General features: G+C 46.3%; 1 protein-coding gene across 1 annotated transcript in view; it reads left to right on the top strand.

Moving 5' to 3' along the window:
* Positions 1 to 21,192, top strand: part of LOC106563458 (leucine-rich repeat transmembrane protein FLRT1) — a 62,483-nt gene that overhangs the window by 23,412 nt on the left and 17,879 nt on the right. The window contains exon 2 of the mRNA XM_014129064.2: positions 4,361 to 5,744. The gene's annotated coding sequence lies outside the window, so the exon portion shown is untranslated. The remainder of the gene's footprint in view (positions 1 to 4,360; positions 5,745 to 21,192) is intronic.

The following is a 21,192-nucleotide window of genomic DNA, read 5'->3' on the forward strand; positions in this document are numbered from 1 at the left end:
ATAGGCAGGAAGGAGAGAGTGGAAGAGAAAGGCAGACAGAAGGGAAGGCTGTGATGCTTCAATTAAGCAATAAGGCCCGAGGGGGTGTGGTATATAGCCAACATACCACGGCTAAGGGCTGTTCTTAGGCACAGTGCAACGTGGTATATTGGCCATATACCACAACCCCTTGAGGTGCCTTATTGCTATTATAAACGTAATTAGAGCAGTAAAAATAAATGTTTTGTCATACCTGTATACCACGACTGTCAGCCAATCAGCATTCGGGGCTGGAACTACCCAGTTTATAATGGAATTTTAATAATAGAATAAGCTATTAAACACTGAGTAATAAAACCGGCACATCTTCACATTTTACTGCTGACTGTTGACTACCAACTGTCTCTGGGTGGCTGTTCTGCATACAGTACCCACACATCATCCACACATCATCCACACATCATCTACACATCATCTCACACATCATCCACACATCATCTACACATCATCTCACACATCATCCACACATCATCTCACACATCATCCACACATCATACACACATCATCCACACATCATCTACACATCATGTCACACATCATCCACACATCATCCACACATCATCCACACATCATCTCACACATCATCCACACATCATCCACACATCATCTACACATCATCTCACACATCATCCACACATCATCTCACACATCATCCAGACATCATCCACACATCATCTCACACATCATCTCACACATCACCCACACATCATCTCACACATCATCCACACATCATCCACACATCACCCACACATCATCCACACATCATCTCACATATCATCCACACATCATCCACACCATCTCACACAGTATCCACACATCATCCACACATTATCCACACATCACCCACACATCATCTCACACATAATTCACATATCATCCACACATCATCTCACACATCATCCACACATCATCCACACATCAACTCACACATCATCCACACATCATCCAGACATCATCCACACATCATCCACACATCATCCACACATCATCTCACACATCATCCACACATCATCCACACATCATCTCACACATCATCCACACATCAACTCACACATCATCCACACATCATCCAGACATCATCCACACATCATCTCACACATCATCCACACATCATCTCACACATCATCCACACATCATCTCACACATCATCCACACATCATCCACACATCATCCACACATCATCTCACACATCATCCACACATCATCTCACACATCATCCACACATCACCCACACATCATCTCACACATCATCTCACACATCATCCACACATCATCCACACATCATCCACACATCATCTCACAATTCATATGCAGATAGACTGACTTCAAGCCATATATAGAGAGTTGGGACAATGTGGTTTCTGTCTGAATGTTCCAAGAGAGCCCCTTTCTCCTCCATCACCGTTGCGAAGTGATAATTGACACTCCCGCGTTGTGCTGTTTATTTCTGATAGTTTTCAAAACCTATGATGATGTCTAGTGAAAGCAGATATGCAATTTGTTGACACTACCACACAGTACAGACTTGGATACACATTCTCCCCAATGCCAATTAATGAATAATCTGTTAAATTTGCTGCTCTGTTTTGTTTGTTTACAACGGCTCCATTACAATGATTTATATATACACTAGACGACTGATAGGGGGCGCTGTGTTGAAGCCTTCCTCAGCATTGTACAAAATATTTTGGAAGCAATAGAAATGCATTTATTATTCTACTTTCATTTTTTGTCACATTTATTATATAACAGATATCTTAATGCCTACTTTTAAATTATATTATGTGAGCTAAACATTTTTAAAAACTGATGAAAAAATATAAAACATTTCCCTTAAAGTATAATTTTTTGGTTTTAAATTATATGTGAGCTAAACATAAAAAAACAGAGGAAAAAATATATAACAACATTTCCCTTAAAGTATAGTTTTTTGAGATTACTAATGTTACTGTCCCCACTACAACCTGTAACATGTAATTTTGTGCTTGAAACATTTAATTGAAATACTGTAGAATTCCATTCATTCCTATGGAGGACTGCTCCTACTGGGGAGTGCCACTATGGCTGACCAGGGGCTTCAAAGCCTCAATGGCCAATACATAGCATCAGCAATCCAGGGTTTATATACATCATTGGTCCTTTCATATGGAACTGTCAGATGTGCTTTCGTATTGTTACATTACAAACATTTTGATAATAGAGGCGGTAACATGGCAGCCATTCTAAAACCTGGCTGAGCTCTCTACACTCTTAGAAAAAAGGGTTCTGAAAGGGTTCTTCGGCTGCCCCATAGGAGAACCCTTTTGGGTTCCAGGTAGAACCCGGTGTGGAAAGGGTTCTACCTGGAACCCAAAAGAGTTCTACCTGGAACCAAAAGGGTTATACATGGAACCAAAAAGGGTTCTTCAAAGGGTTCTCGTGTTGGGACAGCTAATGAATCCTTTTAGGTTCTAGATAGCACCTTTTTTTCTAGGAGTGTATATATACAGTATATGACTCTGGACTGACTAATTCAGACAATCACAACATTATCACATTCACATGTATTCACAATCACATACTGTACACAAGCTGCAGAAGACCCACATATAAAACATATGTAAGCATTCACAGCATCTCCATCACACATTTAGAGCACATATACTCAACAAATACCAAAGCAATCTTCCACAAAATCACATTGATAATACCCCTTCACACACGGCCGTACGTGTTAAGGATTGTGTTTGAGCAGCGTCGGGTTCTCCTCAGAATTGACCAGTGCCCCTTCCCTGTCCCTGGTTGACCTCAGTCTCCAATTAGGTGAACCATTGCTCAGGCTGACAGCAATTCCTGCCTCCAACTTATTCTCCAATGAGTTCATGACCCCCTCCTCTCTTCCCTGTCACCTCCCTTTCCCTTTCCTGCTCCCTCTCTCTCTCTCCCTCTCTCACTCCCTCTCTCACTCCCTCTCTCTCTCCCTCTCCATCTGCCACTCCCTCTCTCTCTCTCCCTTTGTCACTCCCTCTCTCTCTCCCTCTGTCACTCCCTCTCTCTCTCCCTCTGTCACTCCTTCTCTCTCTCCCTCTCTCACTCTGCCTCCATCTCCCTTCCATCCCTCACTAAATGATCAATTGAGAGGCAGAGATGAGGTGGTGGCGTGTGCAGAATAGTTAAACTGCTAGAGCAAGGATCACACACTCTTGAGTCATGCACCTAGGCACCCACACACACACATACTCACACATACTCACACATACTCACACATACTCACACATACTCACACACACACACACACACACACACACACACACACACACACACACACACACACACACACACACACACACACACACACACACACACACACACACACACACACACACACACACACACACACACACACACACACACACACACACACACACACACACACACACACACACACACACACACACACACACACATATTCACATACACCCTCACAGCTATAGCCCTACATAAATGCAGTTTTATTCACACACATATATGTGAATGTTGTTCAAGTCTCTTTCATACTTCACACTACTTAGAAAGGGTGTTATCACAGGTGTTTCTCACACATCATTGCAGTCCAATGTGAGACATGGGTCTGCATTCTGAATACATTTAAATGTTAATTCTCCAATGTGCTCATCGTTTCCCGCCCGACATGACCCATTACCCATTGGTGCGTTGGCTAAATGCTGTTCACCGTATTAAAAGGTGCATAAAGGGCATTTACGTGCATTTACTTCTGCTAAATCTCTGAAGTATGTGAAAAGATTGAAATAGGTCTTACATCAAGACTGTTTCTGCTCTCACACCAATATCTTCCTCCAGAGCTCCGTGTGGTATTATTACTGAGTGTTATAACTGACACCTGGAAGGGTTCACACTGGAAGTACAACCGTTGGATACAATGATCAGTGAATGGAGGGATAGATGGTCAAATTATTCTCTAGCATTTATTCCGATTAATGCAGTATCTTATTGCGCTTTTCACCATTCATTAATCATCGTAACACGTTATTTTGTCATAATACAAAATCTAACCTGTGACCTCTTCTCAAGTTCTAGCAGCATTTTGAACCATGATTGGATGACATTGTCTGTCTTCATTCTAAATGTATGATATATTTATTGTATATTATTATTATAATTTTTTTTTATCATAATTTTTTTTGTTTTGCCTATGTAGAGCTTTGAGATAAGACTGTAATGAAAAGCGCTATATAAATTAAATGTATTATTATTTTATATTATTATTGTACTGTATTATTAGTACAGCACTCACACATGCCTGTGACTGTTTTCTTCACAGACTGTCAGAGACGGAAGCTTCCGCGGAGCACCAAACCACAGGTGTGACTGGAGAGAGATTTCAGCCACTCTGATCAACACAGAGAGGGAGCTGTCTCTACTGACGTCAGAACCGGACGACCTAAAAGAAACTTTCACAAAAGTTTCAAGAACGCTACCCTCAAACAAGCAAGGCTGAAGATATCAAGTCTTTGAAGTGGACTGAGTATCATGTCTTGAGATTGGCCTCAGTTTGTTTTTAGAATATCAACCCTAATGGTTGACACGGCCAGGGTTTAATGCTCCCAATGCTGTTAATTCAAGAACACATTTCTGTCTTCGTAGAAGATTAAAGTACTTGGTGGGATTCATTTTTGGTAAAGGAACTGAGGTATAGAATGGGGCTACAGGATCTTACCCGAGGCTAAACCCTGATATAGCAACCCACTTCTTATCTTTTTAGATCAGTCAAAAATATATATATATATTCCAGCCCATTCCTCCCAGCTTTGAGAGGGAAATGGACAAGATGATGTGGACTCAGCTGAGAATGTGGAGTCTCAGTTCCAATCTGGATATGGCTTTGAGATCAGACATTCCGGGAATCAACGCGAGGGCTCTACTGGGATAGAGCGCACCCTGGTATTCACACAGCCAGCAGCATTTTCTCTGTGATTTTTTTCATGGGAAAATTCAAGCCCACACAAATGCCTAAGGCAAGTGTACAGTAGGGTTGCCTGCAAGCGTGGTAGTCTGAATCCTCGAGGTGGACTGTTCTTTTCATCCACTGCACCAGGACCCACACGCACCAGGACCCACAAGCACCAGAGGAGACAGACCCACACGGTCCAGGACCCACACGCTGCAGGACCCACACGTTCCAGGACCCACGCGCTCCAGGACCCACATGCTCCAGGACCCACACACTCCAGGACCCACACGCTGCAGGACCCACACACTCCAGGACCTACACTTTCCAGGACCCACACACTGCAGGACCCACACACTGCAGGACCCACACGCTGCAGGACCCACATGCTGCAGGACCCACACACTCCAGGACCTACACTTTCCAGGACCCACACGCTGCAGGACCCACCCACACGCTGCAGGACCCACACGCTCCAGGACATACACTTTCCAGGACCCACACGCTGCAGGACCCACACGCTGCAGAGGAGACAGACTCACAACTCCAGAGGAGACAGACTCACAACTCCAGAGGAGACAGACTCACAGCTCCAGAGGAGACAGACTCACAACTCCAGAGGAGACAGACTCACAACTCCAGGGGAGACAGACTCACAACTCCAGAGGAGACAGACTCACAGCTCCAGAGGAGACAGACTCACAGCTCCAGAGGAGACAGACTCACAGCTCCAGATCTGTATCTTTTACAACACAAGGTGTGTTTTTATTCACATTTATACACATATATATTTAAAATCTTCCTGTAGTCGGCTAACAGAAGGATGAATTGTGTTGTGATTTCCTCATTGGTGCGATAACAATTAGTATACAGGACTGTAAGAGATTCTGAAGGTTATTATCCAGCATTTGTTTACTGGGAGGGTTTGTCATAGGGAGGGTTTCCATGTTCTTTCTCTTTTAGGTTTTCATCAGCTGAAGGAGAAAGAGATCGTGTAAGAAGGGATTAAAGAATCACTGCTGTAGACCAGAGAGAGAGAGAGAGAATGAGAAAAAGTGAGAGCGAAAAAAGAGCGAGGAAGAGAGGAGCGAGTAGTGCACTGCTCACAGACCAAAAGATGCAGAGAAATATGCAGAGAGAGGAAGAGAGACAGATGACATGGAAGAATCAAAGGAAGAGGGGGAGGAGAGACTTACTCAGAAGACTAAAAGAGAAGGAAAGATTATGAAATTATTTGAAATAAATAAATACATGTAAGTGTAGGGAGAGAAAGCAGAGTGAATAGCAAGCCTAAGGGAAAGGGAAGAGGATGGAGGGGGAAGAGAGAGAGGTTGTGAAACAGGGAAGCAACAGAGGGAGTGGAAGGGCTTGTGTATGTGTGTGTGAGAGAGAGAGAGAGAGAGAGTGAGAGAGAGAGTGAGAGAGAGAGAGAGAGGGAGAGAGAGAGAGAGAGAGAGGGAGAGAGAGAGTGAGAGAGAGAGGGAGAGAGTGAGAGAGAGAGAGAGAGAGAGAGAGAGAGAGAGAGAGGGAGAGGGAGAGAGAGGGAGAGAGGGAGAGAGAGCGAGAGAGAGGGAGAGAGAGAGGGAGAGAGAGAGAGAGAGAGGAGAGAGAGAGAGAGAGAGAGAGAGAGAGAGGAGAGAGAGAGAGAGAGAGAGAGAGAGAGAGAGAGAGAGAGAGAGAGAGAGAGCGAGAGAGAGAGAGAGAGAGAGAGAGAGAGAGAGGGAGAGAGAGAGAGAGAGCGAGAGAGAGAGAGAGAGAGGAGAAATTGTGACTCAATCAGCTGCCTCATTGTTCACGCAGGACAAGTGCAGGAGAGAAGAGGAGAGTGTGACAAGGAAGGGAGGGATAGAGGCAGGAAGGGAAAAAAGAGAGAGGGCGTCTTCAATTTGGAGTGATACACAAAGCTAACTCATTATATTGCACACTAGAATATTGTCCTGAATACAAATTCAGTCCTCCCCACACGTGCATAAACAAAGGCAAATATAAACGTGCATGCAGGTGAAGAGTCATTTCCTGTGCTATTTGTATTTATTTGTTTGCTTATTAGGATCTGCATTAGCTTTTGCAGAAGCAGCAGCTACTCTTCTTAAGGTCCACAAAAAACACAAAACATGACAAGTAACAAACCACTGATAGACAAGGACAGTCACACACATGTAAAATACAACAATACACAAACAATAACAGCAACAAAAAGAAAAGCCTATTGTATCTCTAAACTGTCATACCGGCCAGGGTATGTGACGATGTGCACACAATGCCAACAGAGAGAGGAGGAAGGAGGGAGCGTGAGCAGGAGGAGTGGGTGGCTTATGGTCTCAACAGCTGATACAAGCTGGCTCTGCCTCGCCTCGCGTCTGCATGTCCATTTCAACTTCACTCCCAACCACCACCATGCTCTAACTGAGAAGCAGGAACAGAGTGACAGTAGTAAAAAACTATTCCAAGTACACTAATCCATTTTAAATATATATGCTGCCCCATCCAACAATTACCCAGTGCTAGCTAAAAAACCCTTGTCTTCAATTCTAAATTGTGGATTTTTATTTATTAATGGGTATTCTCTGCTTTTAATTTATACTTTAGTTCAACTGGATGTGTTGTAGGGGCCAACTCAACAAAATGTACTTCCGTATTTCCTGAACCATTTTGATGTAATATCAACATGGCTAGTTATAGGGTAAATAGAAGTGATTGAGATGGAAAGAGTGTTATAGAAACGGAGCGAGAAAGAAAGTTAATTTAAACTGTTTTAAATGTAGTCTTTCCTGTATTTGCCAAGTAACATAACTGTATAAAAAAGGTTAATGCATGTATATTGAGTTTTCAAAAAATCATGTGTGTGCAGTATTGCCTTGCAAGCTAGTGGATTCTATATCAGGCTGTGTGAATCCACTACAGTACCGATAGACTAACTGGGACATGCAATAACAGGGAGAGTGAAATGCCAACATGGCAAAGCTTCCATGATGATGTAGCACCTCTTCCATGAGGATGTAGCACCACTTCCATGATGATGTAGCACCTCTTCCATGAGGATGTAGCACCTCTTCCATGATGATGTAGCACCTCTTCCATGAGGATGTAGCACCTCTTCCATGAGGATGTAGCACCTCTTCCATGATGATGTAGCACCTCTTCCATGAGGATGTAGCACCACTTCCATGATGATGTAGCACCTCTTCCATGAGGATGTAGCACCTCTTCCATGATGATGTAGCACCTCTTCCATGAGGATGTAGCACCTCTTCCATGATGATGTAGCACCACTTCCATGATGATGTAGCACCTCTTCCATGATGATGTAGCATCTCTTTCATGATGATGTAGCACCTCTCTCATGATGATGGAGCACCTCTCTCATGATGATGTAGCACCTCTTTCATGATGATGTAGCATCTCTCTCATGATGATGTAGCACCTCTTCCATGATGATGTAGCACCTCTATCATGATGATGTAGCACCTCTATCATGATGATGTAGCACCTCTATCATGATGATGTAGCACCTCTTCCATGGTGATGTAGCACCTATTTCATGATGATGTAGCACCTCTATCATGATGATGTAGCACCTCTTCCATGATGATGTAGCACCTCTATCATGATGATGTAGCACCTCTATCAGGATGATGTAGCACCTATTTCATGATGATGTAGCACCTCTTCCATGGGGATGTAGCACCTATTTCATGATGAAGTAGCACCTCTTCCATGGTGATGTAGCACCTATTTCATGATGATGTAGCACCTCTATCATGATGATGTAGCACCTATTTCATGATGATGTAGCACCTCTTCCATGGTGATGTAGCACCTATTTCATGGTGATGTTGCACCTATTTCATGATGATGTAGCACCTATTTCATGATGATGTAGCACCTATTTCATGATGATGTAGCACCTCTTCCATGATGATGTAGCACCTCTTTCATGTCAGATCTAATCTGGCAGCCAACCTGGAGATATTACAGTCAGGAATTCACTGAAATCATCAGACCCAGAAATCACACGCCCCATTTTCACATTCATATATTCCTATTTTATATAATTTGATGTATCTGGTAATCGTCTCTGCTTATGTGGCAGAGTGGCCCTCCATTCCATGCAACAGCATTTTGCTGCAGGGGGCCACGACTCCTCTGTTAATGCTTAGAGGATTTACTTTTAATCTGGGATTCCTGTGGAAGAGACATGGAGCCAAATTAATTCATATGGCAGCAGCAGCAGTAGTAACAGCAGCAGCAGCGACAGTAGAAGCAGCAGCAGCAGCAACAGTAGTAACAGCAGCAGCAACAGTAGTAACAGCAGCAGCAACAACAGTAGTAACAGCAGCAGCAGCTACAGTAGTAACAGCAGCAGCAGCAACAGTAGTAACAGCAGCAGCAACAACAGTAGTAACAGCAGCAGCAGCTACAGTAGTAACAGCAGCAGCAGCTACAGTAGTAACAGCAGCAGCAACAGTAGTAACAGCAGCAGCAACAGTAGTAACAGCAGCAGCAGCAACAACAGTAGTAACAGCAGCAGCAGCAACAGTAGTAACAGCAGCAGCAGCAACAACAGTAGTAACAGCAGCAGCAGCAACAACAGTAGTAACAGCAGCAGCAACAGTAGTAACAGCAGCAGCAGCAACAACAGTAGTAACAGCAGCAGCAACAACAGTAGTAACAGCAGCAGCAGCAACAACAGTAGTAACAGCAGCAGCAGCAACAACAACAGTAGTAACAGCAGCAGCAGCAACAACAGTAGTAACAGCAGCAGCAGCAACAACAGTAGTAACAGCAGCAGCAGCAGCTACAGTAGTAACAGCAGCAGCAGCAACAGTAGTAACAGCAGCAGCAACAGTAGTAACAGCAGCAGCAACAGTAGTAAAAGCAGCAGCAACAGTAGTAACAGCAGCAGCAGCAACAACAGTAGTAACAGCAGCAGCTACAGTAGTAACAGCAGCAGCAGCAACAACAGTAGTAACAGCAGCAGCAGCAGCTACAGTAGTAACAGCAGCAGCAGCGACAGTAGTAACAGCAGCAGCAGCAACAACAGTAGTAACAGCAGCAGCGGCGACAGCAGTAACAGCAGCAGCAGCAACAACAGTAGTAACAGCAGCAGCAGCAGCTACAGTAGTGCCAGCAGCAGCAACAGTAGTAACAGCAGCAGCAGCGACAGTAGTAACAGCAGCAGCAGCAACAACAGTAGTAACAGCAGCAGCAACAACAGTAGTAACAGCAGCAGCAGCAGCTACAGTAGTGCCAGCAGCAGCAACAGTGGTAACAGCAGCAGCAGCGACAGTAGTAACAGCAGTAGCAGCAGCTACAGTAGTGCCAGCAGCAACAACAGTAGTAACAGCAGCAGCAGCGACAGTAGTAACAGCAGCAGCAGCAACAACAGTAGTAACAGCAGCAGCAACAACAGTAGTAACAGCAGCAGCAGCAGCTACAGTAGTGCCAGCAGCAGCAACAGTAGTAACAGCAGCAGCAGCGACAGTAGTAACAGCAGTAGCAGCAACAGTAGTAACAGCAGCAGCGGCGACAGCAGTAACAGCAGCAGCAACGGCAGTAGTAACAGCAGCTACAGTAGTGCCAGCAGCAACAACAGTAGTAACAGCAGCAGCAGCTACAGTAGTAACAGCAGCAGCAGAAACAACAGTAGTAAAGGCAGCAGCAGCAACAACAGTAGTAACAGCAGCAGCAGCAGCGACAGTAGTAACAGCAGCAGCAGCGACAGTAGTAACAGCAGCAGCAGCAACAGTAGTAACAGCAGCAGCAACAACAGTATTAACAGCAGCAGCAGCAACAACAGTAGTAACAGCAGCAGCAACAGTAGTAACAGCAGCGACAGTAGTAACAGCAGCAGCAGCAACAACAGTAGTAACAGCAGCAGCAACAGTAGTAACAGCAGCAGCAGCAACAACAGTAGTAACAGCAGCAGCAACAGTAGTAACAGCAGCAGCAGCAACAACAGTAGTAACAGCAGCAGCAACAGTAGTAACAGCAGCAGCAGCAACAACAGTAGTAACAGCAGCAGCAACAGTAGTAACAGCAGCAGCAGCAACAGTAGTAACAGCAGCAGCAGCAACAGTAGTAACAGCAGCAGCAGCGACAGTAGTAACAGCAGCAGCAGCGACAGTAGTAACAGCAGCAGCAACAGTAGTAATAGCAGCAGCGACAGTAGTAACAGCAGCAGCAGCAACAGTAGTAACAGCATCAGCAGCAACAGTAGTAACAGCAGCAGACAGTAGTAATAGCAGCAGCGACAGTAGTAACAGCAGCAGCAACGACAGTAGCAACAGCAGCAGCAGCAACAGTAGTAACAGCAGCAGCAGCGACAGTAGTAACAGCAGCAGCAGCAACAACAGTAGTAACAGCAGCAGCAACAGTAGTAACAGCAGCAGCAGCGACTGTAGTAACAGCAGCAGCAGCGACAGTAGTAACAGCAGCAGCAACGACAGTAGTAACAGCAGCAGCAGCAACAGTAGTAACAGCAGCAGCAGCGACAACAGTAGTAACAGCAGCAGCAACAGTAGTAACAGCAGCAGCAGTGACAACAGTAGTAACAGCAGCAGCAACAGTAGTAACAGCAGCAGCAGTGACAACAGTAGTAACAGCAGCAGCAACGACAGTAGTAGCAGCAGCAGCAACAGCAGTAACAGCAGCAGCAGTGAGAGTAGTAACAGCAGCAGCAACAGTAGTAATAGCAGCAGCGACAGTAGTAACAGCAGCAGCAACGACAGTAGCAACAGCAGCAGCAACAGTAGTAACAGCAGCAGCAGCAACAGTAGTAACAGCATCAGCAGCAACAGTAGTAACAGCAGCAACAGTAGTATCAGCAGCAGCAACAACAACAGTAGTAACAGCAGCAGCAGCAACAGTAGTAACAGCAGCAGCAGCAACAGTAGTAACAGCAGCAACATTAGTAACAGCAGCAGCAACAACAACAGTAGTAACAGCAGCAGGAGCAACAACAGTAGTAACAGCAGCAGCAACAGTAGTAACAGCAGCAGCAACAGCAGTAAGAGCAGCAGCAGCGAGAGTAGTAACAGCAGCAGCAACAGTAGTAATAGCAGCAGCGACAGTAGTAACAGCAGCAGCAACGACAGTAGTAACAGCAGCAGCAACAGTAGTAACAGCAGCAGCAGCAGCGACAGTAGTAACAACAGCAACAGTAGTAACAGCAGCAGCAACAGCAGCAGCATCGACAGTAGTAACAGAGGCAGCAACAGTAGTAAAAGCAGCAGCGACAGTAGTAACAGCAGCAGCAACGACAGTAGTAACAGCAGCAGCAACAACAACAGTAGTAACAGCAGCAGCAGCAACAACAGTAGTAACAGCAGCAGCAGCAACAGTAGTAACAGCAGCAGCAACAGTAGTAACAGCAGCAACATTAGTAACAGCAGCAGCAACAACAACAGTAGTAACAGCAGCAGCAGCAACAACAGTAGTAACAGCAGCAGCAGCAGCAACAGTAGTAACAGCAGCAGCAGCAACAGTAGTAACAGCAGCAACATTAGTAACAGCAGCAGCAACAACAACAGTAGAAACAGCAGCAGGAGCAATAACAGTAGTAACAGCAGCAACAGTAGTAACAGCAGCAGCAGCAGCAACAGTAGTAACAGCAGCAACAGTAGTAACAGCAGCAGCAACAACAGTAGTAACAGCAGCAGCAGCAAAAACAGTAGTAACAGCAGCAGCAGCAACAACAGTAGTAACAGCAGCAGCAACAGTAGTAACAGCAGCAGCAACAACAGTTGTAACAGCAGCAGCGACAGTAGTAACAGCAGCAGCAGCGACAGTAGTAACAGCAGCAGCAACAACAGTAGTAACAGCAGCAGCAGCAACAGTAGTAACAGCAGCAGCAGCAACAACAGTAGTAACAGCAGCAGCAACAGTAGTAACAGCAGCAGCAACAGTAGTAACAGCAGCAGCAACAGTAGTAACATCAGCAGCAGCAGCAACAGTAGTAACAGCAGCAGCAACAGTAGTAACAGCAGCAGTAGTAACAACAGTAGTAAAAGCAGCAGCAACAGTAGTAACAGCAGCAGCAACAGTAGCAGCAACAGCAGCAACGGCAGTAAACAGCAGCAACAGCAGTAACAGCAGCAGCAACAGTAGTAACAGCAGCAGCAGCAACAGTAGTAACAGCAGCAGCAACAGCAGTGGTAACAGCAGCAGCAGAGCAGCAGCAGTAACAGCAGCAGCAACAGTAGTAACAGCAGCAGCAGCAACAGTAGTAACAGCAGCAGCAACAGTGGTAACAGCAACAGCAGCAACAGCAGTAGCAACAGCAACAGTAGTAGCAGCAGCAGCAGCAACAGTAGTAACAGCAGCAGCAACAGTAGTAACAGCAGCAGCAACAGTAGTAACAGCAGCAGCAGCAACAGTAGTAACAGCAGCAACAGTAGTAACAGCAGCAGCAACAACAGTAGTAACAGCAGCAGCAACAGTAGTAACAGCAACAGCAACAACAGTAGTAACAGCAGCAGCACAACAACAGTAGTAACAGCAGCAGCAGCAGCAACAGTAGTAACAGCAGCAGCAACAGTAGTAACAGCAGCAGCAACAGTAGTAACAGCAGCAGCGACAGCAGTAACAGCAGCAGCAACAGTAGTAACAGCAGCAGCAACAGTAGTAACAGCAGCAGCAGCAACAGTAGTAACAGCAGCAGCAGCAGCATCGACAGTAGTAACAGCAGCAGCAACAGTAGTAACAGCAGCAACATAGTAACAGCAGCAGCAACAGTAGTAACAGCAGCAGCAGCAACAACAGTAGTAACAGCAGCAGCAGCAACAGTAGTAACAGCAGCAGCAACAGTAGTAACCAGCAGCAGCAACAGTAGTAACAGCAGCAGCAACAGTAGCAACAGCAAGCAGCAACAGTAGTAACAGCAGCAGCAACAGTAGTAACAACAGCAGCAGCAACAGTAGTAACAGCAGCAGCAACAGCAACAGTAGTAACAGCAGCAACAGTAGTAACAGCAGCAGCAACAGCAGTTAACAGCAGCAGCAGTAACAGCAGCAGCAGCAACAGTAGTAACAGCAGCAGCAACAGTAGTAACAGCAGCAGCAACAACAGTAGTAACAGCAGCAGCAACAACAGCAGTAGTAACAGCAGCAGCAGCAACAACAGTAGTAACAGCAGCAGCAGCAACAGTAGTAACAGCAGCAGCAGCAACAGTTGTAACAGCAGCAGCGACAGTAGTAACAGCAGCAGCAACAACAGTAGTAACAGCAGCAGCAACAACAGTAGTAACAGCAGCAGCAGCAACAGTAGTAACAGCAGCAGCAGCAACAGTAGTAACAGCAGCAACAGTAGTAACAGCAGCAACAGCAACAGCAGTAACAGCAGCAGCAACAGTAGTAACCAGCAGCAGCAACAGTAGTAACAGCAGCAGCAGCAACAGTAGTAACAGCAGCAACAACAGTAGTAACAGCAGCAACAGCAACAGTAGTAACAGCAGCAGCAGCAGCAACAGTAGTAACAGCAGCAGCAGCAGCAACAGTAGTAACAGCAGCAGCAACAGTAGTAACAGCAGCAGCAGCAACAGTAGTAACAGCAGCAGCAACAGTAGTAACAGCAGCAGCAGCAACAGTAGTAACAGCAGCAGCAGCAACAGTAGTAACAGCAGCAGCAACAGTAGTAACAGCAGCAGCAACAGTAGTAACAGCAGCAACAGCAACAGTAGTAACAGCAGCAGCAACAGTAGTAACAGCAGCAGCAGCAACAGTAGTAACAGCAGCAGCAACAGCGGTAACAGCAGCAGCAACAGTAGTAACAGCAGCAGCAACAACAGTAGTAACAGCAGCAGCAACAACAGTAGTAACAGCAGCAGCAGCAACAGTAACAGCAGTAGCAACAGCAGCAACAGCAGCAGCAACAGTAGTAACAGCAGCAGCAGCAACAGTAGTAACAGCAGCAGCAACAGCAGTAGTAACAGCAGCAGCAACAGTAGTAACAGCAGCAGCAACAGTAGTAACAGCAGCAGCAGCAACAGTAGTAACAGCAGCAGCAGCAGCAACAGTAGTAACAGCAGCAGCAACATTAGTAACAGCAGCAGCAACAACAACAGTAGTAACAGCAGCAGGAGCAACAACAGTAGTAACAGCAGCAGCAGCAGCACAGTAGTAACAGCAGCAGCAACAGCAGTAAGAGCAGCAGCAGCAACAGTAGTAACAGCAGCAGCAACAGTAGTAACAGCAGCAGCGACAGTAGTAACAGCAGCAACGACAGTAGCAACAGCAGCAGCAAAGTAGTAACAGCAGCAGCAGCAGCAACAGTAGTAACAGCAGCAGCAACAGTAGTAACAGCAGCAGCAACAGCAACAGTAGTAACAGCAGCAGCAGCAACAGTAGTAACAGCAGCAGCAACAGTAGTAACAGCAGCAGCAACGACAGTAGTAACAGCAGCAGCAACAGTAGTAACAGCACCACACAGTAGCAACAGCAGCAGCAACAGTAGTAACAGCAGCAGCAGCAACAGTAGTAACAGCAGAAACATTAGTAACAGCAGCAGCAACAACAACAGTAGTAACAGCAGCAGCACACAACAGTAGTAACAGCAGCAGCAGCAACAGTAGTAACAGCAGCAGCAGCAACAGTAGTAACAGCAGCAACATTAGTAACAGCAGCAACAACAACAACAGTAGAAACAGCAGCAGCAGCAACAACAGTAGTAACAGCAGCAACAGTAGTAACAGCAGCAGCAGCAGCAACAGTAGTAACAGCAGCAACAGTAGTAACAGCAGCAGCAACAACAACAGTAGTAACAGCAGCAGCAGCAAAAACAGTAGTAACAGCAGCAGCAGCAACAACAGTAGTAACAGCAGCAGCAACAGTAGTAACAGCAGCAGCAACAACAGTTGTAACAGCAGCAGCGACAGTAGTAACAGCAGCAGCAACGACAGTAGTAACAGCAGCAGCAACAACAGTAGTAACAGCAGCAACAGTACAGCAGCAACAGTTGTAACAGCAGCAACAGCGACAGTAGTAACAACAGCAGCAACAGCAGTAGTAACAGCAGCAGCAACAGCAGTGGTAGCAGCAACAACAGCAGCAACAGTAGTAACAGCAGCAACAGCAGCAGCAACAGTAGTAACAGCAGCAGCAGCACAACAGTAGTAACAGCAGCAGCAACAGTAGTAACAGCAGCAGTAGTAACAACAGTAGTAAAAGCAGCAGCAACAGTAGTAACAGCAGCAGCAACAGTAGTAACAGCAGCAGTAGCAACAACAGTGGTAAAAGCAGCAGCAACAGTAGTAACAGCAGCAGCAGCAACAGTAGTAACAGCAGCAGCAGCAACAGTAGTAACAGCAGCAGTAGCAGCAACAGTAATAACAGCAGTAGCAACAACAGTAGTAACAGCAGCAGCAACAGTAGTAACAACAGCAGCAGCAACAGTAGTAACAGCAGCAGCAACAACAGTAGTAAAAGCAGAAGCAACAGTAGCAACAGCAGCAGCAGCAACAGTAGTAACAGCAGCAGCAGCAACAGTAGTAACAGCAGTAGCAACAACAGTAGTAACAGCAGCAGCAACAGTAGTAACAGCAGCAACAACAACAGTAGTAACAGCAGCAGCAGCAACAACAGTCATAACAGCAGCAGCAGCAACAGTAGTAACAGCAGCAGCAACAGTAATAACAGCAGCAGCAACAGCAGTAACAGCAGCAGCAACAGTAGTAATAGCAGCAGCGACAGTAGTAACAGCAGCAGCAACGACAGTAGTAACAGCAGCAGCAGCAACAACAGTAGTAAAGGCAGCAGCAACAGTAGTAACAGCAGCAGCAGCAACAGTAGTAACAGCAGCAGCAACAGTAGTAACAGCAGCAACAGCAGTAACAGCAGCAGCAACAGTAGTAACAGCAGCAGCAGCAACAGTAGTAACAGCAGCAGCAGCAGCAACAGTAGTAACAGCAGCAGCAACAGTAGTAACAGCAGCAGCAGCAACAGTAGTAACAGCAGCAGCAGCAACAGTTGTAACAGCAGTAGCAACAACAGTAGTAACAGCAGCAACAGTAGTAACGACGGCAGCAGCAACAGTAGTAACAGCAGCAGCAGCAACAGTAGTAACAGCAGCAACAACAATGGTAAAAGCAGCAGCAACAGTAGTAACAGCAGCAGCAGCAACAGTAGTAACAGCAGCAGCAGCAACAGTAGTAACAGCAGTAGCAACAACAGTAGTAACAGCAGCAGCAGCAACAACAGCAGTAACAGCAGCAGCAACAACAGTAGGAACAGCAGCAGCAGCAACAGTAGTAGCAGCAGCAACAGTAGTAACAGCAGCAGCAGCAACAGTGGTAACAGCAGCAACAGTAGTAACAGCAGCAGCAACAGTAGTAACAGCAGCAGCAACAGTGGTAACAGCAGCAGCAGCGACAGTAGTAACAGCACCAGCAGCAACAGTAGTAGCAGCAGCAACAGTAGTAACAGCAGCAGCAGCAACAGTAGTAACAGCAGCAGCAGCAACAGTAGTAATAGCAGCAGCAGCAACAGTAGTAATAGCAGCAGCAGCAACAGTAGTAACAGCAGCAGCAACAGCAGTAACAGCAGCAGCAACAGTAGTAATAGCAGCAGCGACAGTAGTAACAGCAGCAGCAACGACAGTAGTAACAGCAGCAGCAACAGTAGTAACAGGAGCAGCAGCAACAGTAGTAACAGCAGCAGCAGCAGTAGTAATAGCAGCAGCAGCAACAGTAGTAACAGCAGCAGCAACAGCGGTAACAGCAGCAGCAACAGTAGTAATAGCAGCAGCGACAGTAGTAACAGCAGCAGCAACGACAGTAGTAACAGCAGCAGCAGCAACAGCAGTAGTAAAGGCAGCAGCAACAGTAGTAACAGCAGCAGCAGCAACAGTAGTAACAGCAGCAACAGTAGTAACAGCAGCAACAGTCGATAACAACAGCAGCAGCAACAGTAGTAACAGCAGCAGCAACAGTAGTAACAGCAGCAGCAACAGTAGTAACAGCAGCAGCAGCAACAGTAGTAACAGAGCAGCAGCAACAGTAGTAACAGCAGCAGCAGCAACAGTAGTAACAGCAGCAGCAGCAACAGTTGTAACAGCAGTAGCAACAACAGTAGTAACAGCAGCAGCAACAGTAGTAACGGCAGCAGCAGCAACAGTAGTAACAGCAGCAGCAGCAACAGTAGTAACAGCAGCAACAACAATAGTAAAAGCAGCAGCAACAGTAGTATCAGCAGCAGCAGCAACAGTAGTAACAGCAGCAGCAGCAACAGTAGTAACAGCAGTAGCAACAACAGTAGTAACAGCAGCAGCAGCAACAACAGTAGGAACAGCAGCAGCAGCAACAGTAGTAGCAGCAGCAACAGTAGTAACAGCAGCAGCAGCAACAGTAGTAACAGCAGCAACAGTAGTAACAGCAGCAGCAGCAACAGTAGTAACAGCAGCAGCAACAGTAGTAACAGCAGCAGCGGCGACAGTAGTAACAGCACCAGCAGCAACAGTGGTACCAGCAGCAACAGTAGTAACAGCAGCAGCAGCAACAGTAGTAACAGCAGCAGCAGCAACAGTAGTAATAGCAGCAGCAGCAACAGTAGTAACAGCAGCAGCAGCAACAACAGTAGTAACAGCAGCTGCAACAGTAGTAACAGCAGCAGCAGCAACAGTAGTAACAGCAGCAGCAGCAACAGTAGTAATAGCAGCAGCAGCAACAGTAGTAACAGCAGCAGCAACAGCAGTAACAGCAGCAGCAACAGTAGTAATAGCAGCAGCAGCGACGGTAGTAACAGCAGCAGCATTAACAGTAGTAACAGCAGCAGCAGCGACAGTAGTAACAGCAGCAGCAACGACAGTAGTAACAGCAGCAGCAACGACGGTAGTAACAGCAGCAGCAGCAACAACAGTGGTAAAGGCAGCAGCAACAGTGGTAACAGCAGCAGCGGCGGTAGTAACAGCAGCAGCAACAGTAGTAACAGCAGCAGCAGTAGTAACAGCAGCAACAAAGTGGTAACAGCAGCAACAGTAGTAACAGCAGCAGCAACAGTAGTAACAGCAGCAACAGCAGCAGTAGTAACAGCAGCAGCAGCAGCAACAGTAGTAGCAGCAGCAACAGTAGTAACAGCAGCAGCAACAGTAGTAACAGCAGCAGCAGCAACAGTAGTAACAGCAGTAGCAACAACAGTAGTTACAGCAGCAGCAACAACAGCAGTAACAGCAGCAGCAACAACAGCAGTAACAGCAGCAGCAACAACAGTAGGAACAGCAGCAGCAGCAACAGTAGTAGCAGCAGCAACAGTAGTAACAGCAGCAGCAGCAACAGTAGTAACAGCAGCAACAGTAGTAACAGCAGCAGCAGCAACAGTAGTAACAGCAGCAGCAACAGTAGTAACAGCAGCGACAGTAGTAACAGCAGCAGCAGCAACAGTAGTAGCAGCAGCAACAGTAGTAACAGCAGCAGCAACAGTAGTAACAGCAGCAGCAGCAACAGTAGTAACAGCAGTAGCAACAACAGTAGTAACAGCAGCAGCAACAGTAGTAACAGCAGCAGCAACAGTAGTAACAGCAGCAGCAGCAACAGTAGTAATAGCAGCAGCAGCAACAGTAGTAACAGCAGCAGCAGCAACAGTAGTAACAGCAGCAGCAGCAGCGACAGTAGTAACAGCAGTAGCAACAACAGTAGTAACAGCAGCAGCAACAGTAGTAACAGCAGCAGCAGCAACAGTAGTAACAGCAGCAGCAGCAACAGTAGTAACAGCAGCAGCAGCAACAGTAGTAACAGCAGTAGCAACAACAGTAGTAACAGCAGCAGCAACAGTAGTAACAGCAGCAACAACAACAGTAGTAACAGCAGCAGCAGCAACAACAGTCGTAACAGCAGCAGCAGCAACAACAGTAGTAACAGCAGCAGCAACAGTAGTAACAGCAGCAGCAACAGTAATAACAGCAGCAGCAACAGCAGTAACAGCAGCAGCAACAGTAGTAATAGCAGCAGCGACAGTAGTAACAGCAGCAGCAACGACAGTAGTAACAGCAGCAGCAACAGTAGTAAGAGCAGCAGCAGCAACAGTAGTAACAGCAGCAACATTAGTAACAGCAGCAGCAACAACAACAGTAGTAACAGCAGCAGGAGCAACAACAGTAGTAACAGCAGCAGCAGCAGCAACAGTAGTAACAGCAGCAGCAACAGCAGTAAGAGCAGCAGCAGCAAGAGTAGTAACAGCAGCAGCAACAGTAGTAATAGCAGCAGCGACAGTAGTAACAGCAGCAGCAACGACAGTAGTAACAGCAGCAGCAACAGTAGTAACAGCAGCAGCAGCAGCGACAGTAGTAACAACAGCAACAGTAGTAACAGCAGCAGCAACAGCAGTAACAGCAGCAGCATCGACAGTAGTAACAGAGGCAGCAACAGTAGTAAAAGCAGCAGCGACATTAGTAACAGCAGCAGCAACGACAGTAGTAACAGCAGCAGCAACAACAACAGTAGTAACAGCAGCAGCAGCAACAACAGTAGTAACAGCAGCAGCAGCAACAGTAGTAACAGCAGCAGCAGCAACAGTAGTAACAGCAGAAACATTAGTAACAGCAGCAGCAACAACAACAGTAGTAACAGCAGCAGCAGCAACAACAGTAGTAACAGCAGCAGCAGCAACAGTAGTAACAGCAGCAGCAGCAACAGTAGTAACAGCAGCAACATTAGTAACAGCAGCAACAACAACAACAGTAGAAACAGCAGCAGCAGCAACAACAGTAGTAACAGCAGCAACAGTAGTAACAGCAGCAGCAGCAGCAACAGTAGTAACAGCAGCAACAGTAGTAACAGCAGCAGCAACAACAACAGTAGTAACAGCAGCAGCAGCAAAAACAGTAGTAACAGCAGCAGCAGCAACAACAGTAGTAACAGCAGCAGCAACAGTAGTAACAGCAGCAGCAACAACAGTTGTAACAGCAGCAGCGACAGTAGTAACAGCAGCAGCAGCGACAGTAGTAACAGCAGCAGCAACAACAGTAGTAACAGCAGCAGCAACAACAGTTGTAACAGCAGCAGCGACAGTAGTAACAGCAGCAGCAGCGACAGTAGTAACAGCAGCAGCAACAACAGTAGTAACAGCAGCAGCAGCAACAGTAGTAACAGCAGCAGCAGCAACAACAGTAGTAACAGCAGCAGCAACAGTAGTAACAGCAGCAGCAACAGTAGTAACAGCAGCAGCAGCAGCAACAGTAGTAACAGCAGCAGCAACAGTAGTAACAGCAGCAGTAGT

Source organism: Salmo salar, chromosome ssa11, assembly GCF_905237065.1.
Source record: "Salmo salar chromosome ssa11, Ssal_v3.1, whole genome shotgun sequence".
Classification (NCBI taxonomy): Eukaryota; Metazoa; Chordata; class Actinopteri; order Salmoniformes; family Salmonidae; genus Salmo; species Salmo salar.